The following is a 3,076-nucleotide window of genomic DNA, read 5'->3' as shown; positions in this document are numbered from 1 at the left end:
CGATTATAAAAATAATTTTAAATAAGGATAGGGTTAAGTGGAGTATTCCCTTTGAAATACCTTTGAATGTAACGCACCCTTGAAATTGGGATTTTTCACCTATTTTTAAATAAAATCGAACCTTATTATGATATATTTAGCTGCAAAAACAGATTGAGAAACTCAATTACATTATGATATGGCTCAGTTCCACTTAAACATAGGAAAAAATCCCAATTTCAAAGCTACCCCACATTCAAAGGTGCCCCACTTTCCCCTACAGTGTCAAATTTCAGATTTATTGCATATAAGCTTCAAAGTTCTCAGTTTCTTAAACTCAATATTTAAAGTGGTTCTAGAATACGTATTTCTTAACCGAATGCTGTCATGAGTTAGCTCTTTGGAATGGTCTTGGAATTTCTAACATTTATAAACCGATTTCAATAGTTAAGGCATCGGTACATGAAAATATTACGATTCTATGAAGTGCTCTCCCTTCGAACGTTCATGCCTTCGAATAATGTGAATTTCTTTTGATTTTCGGAAGACATTTACACTAAATTGTCACGGAATTATCAACAATTGATGATAAGCCAACTAATATTTAATAGAAATGTGTAAGTCTCTTAGGAAAACTAAAAGAAAATTTACATTATTCGAACACTGAGAAAAAAAAGAGGGTGCGATTAACTTTTTTTCCTCATAACTTTAACACTTTTTAGGTGTAAAAATATATCAACATTTTTTAATGTTAATTTTACACCTTTTTAAGGGTAAAATTAACACGACAAAGGGTAACTTTAACCCCTAATATACCTTAAAAGCATAATATTTACACCGATTTCGGATCAATACTGCATGGTAAAATAAACATTTCCGGAATGTTATTTTAACTTTTTCGGATTTCTCTCAGTGAAGGCATGAACGTTCGAAGGGAGAGTACTTTCCCTACGCCGAAAGCTATTGGAAACTGAGATGTTTTTTTTTCTGAGTTAGAAATTGTCCTGCACTGAAGTTGCCGGAAGGGACTGTCTTCATATTCTTAAAACGTTTAAAATTAAACAAAAGTGAGGATATTGTTGTTTATACTTTATCGGACACCAAGTTTCTCGCATTTGTTTGCCCTTTCAGAATTTTTCAAAGGATTTTTCTACAAACTTTAGTAAGGGAAAGCGGTCTGCCTTTGAATGCGGCAACCTTTGAACATTTATTTTTTCTCTTATTTCCGAAAGCTAAAATTCTATTTTGTTAATCGTAATTAATAGAAAATAGTTTGTTGTAATGACTATAGTTTAGAGAATTGGGTTTTTACTTTGGAAAATAAGAGACATATTGAAATATTCAAAGGCTGCCGCATTCAAAGGCAGGCCACTTTCCCCTACATTCTTTTGTTCCATTAGCATTGTGCAATGTTTAGAAATTGAAATGTGTAGAACTTCACAAAAGAAGTGAGAAGTGTCCGATACTGCAAGCTGTCCGAAATTTAGCTCAATTTCTCTAATCTCTTTCATATAGGGTAAAGCGCGCTACCTTCGGACGTTTTATGCTTTGCACAAATCACTTTTTTCAATGTGTTATAAATGAATTTGTCCCATTATAATATACTCCCTCCGTCCCAAAAAAAGTCATACGTTTGAGAAAAATTCTTGTCCCAAAAAAAGTCGTACGTTTGGAAGAAAATCGCTAGGAAGAGACGGCGTAAAGTATAAATGCTGTGTATTGGAAATATCTTATGTACATACTATCCTTCATCTTCAATGGGTAATATGGAGGTCCACCTACGATTGTAAGATAAGAAAACAATGTCCTAAAAATATCTTTCTTTTGAATATTTTTTAGTAAGATTTAAGTACCACCAAAAGGTTGAAGATAGAAGCTTGGCACCTTCGGCGACGCCCCCGTAAGTCGACCTTGGGATCATTACCCTACCCCTCATTTACCCCCCCCCCCTCCCACCCCTTCAAAAACCACATTGTTTTTTGGGATTGCTCCAAGACACATAGTGCGATTTTTTTCTGAGGAAGAGGAGGGGCGGGGGGAAACTAGGGACATATTGAAAATCCAAAAGTTGACCTACGGGGGTGGGGGTCGTCCAAAGACATCAAATCTTTATCTCCAACCATTCAGCACCCATATCACAGAACGTAGAAAAAAAGAGCAAGATTGGTTTTATTGCCCTTTTTGTGAATTTAGACCCATTGTTATGGCATAACAAAAAGAACTATAAATCCCTTCTTTGGTACACTAAATTTTTAAAAGAAATTCCAGTTAACAACGTTAATTGCAGTAGAATTTTAAAAAGTTACATATCGACCGGAGCTCTTCGAAAAAAAGTGAAAAAAATAAATCTTCAAGACACCAGTTCCTTATCTTACCGTGGTAGGTGGACCTCAATATTACTACTGAAGATGGAGAATAGTTCATACGTAAGATATTTACTATTAACAAAAACATTCCGTAAAACAATTCTTTAATCCCTAATTTTTCCCCAAACGTACGACTCTTTTTGGGACGGAGGGAGTAATATTTTAATAGATAGAAGAGCTTTGGGTGAAATTCATAAGCAACATAGAGAAAAAATTGAATTGTCCGAATGAGTTGTCCGAAGGTAGCGCGCTTCCCCTATCTCTTTAGACTTTTCTTAATTCTCAATTTATGATTTATAAACAGAAATATATTTTTCTTGATACTCAAATTGAATTATTTTAAAGAGATAAATTACTCATTCAGTTAATTCGTGGCTTGAATCAATAATTGTCGTAACCTCGTAATTTACACGTTCTCTAAATTAAAAACTCGTTTAAATGATGTATTTTCTTATTATGTTACCAGAATCTCTGATTTGTGAGCCAAATAAGTTCAGTGCTCATTCATTAAAAGTTTGTCTTACAATTCATTGATACTTCATTTGCTTATCAGAACTTTCATGTTCTTTTCACTAAATTGCGCAATTTCTTTTTAATTTTAAGCCATGGAGAAACAAGAGTCTTTTCCAGTAATTGTCTCACTGAATTCGTTACCGTCTTTAAAGGGGTAATATTGCTTAACAAAATGAAAAACGCAGAAAGAAATGCTTAAGATCCTTCTGACAAAATAA

The sequence above is a fragment of the Phlebotomus papatasi genome, chromosome 3 (genome assembly GCF_024763615.1).
Source record: "Phlebotomus papatasi isolate M1 chromosome 3, Ppap_2.1, whole genome shotgun sequence".
Lineage (NCBI taxonomy): Eukaryota > Metazoa > Arthropoda > Insecta > Diptera > Psychodidae > Phlebotomus > Phlebotomus papatasi.
This window is presented reverse-complemented; position numbering follows the sequence as displayed.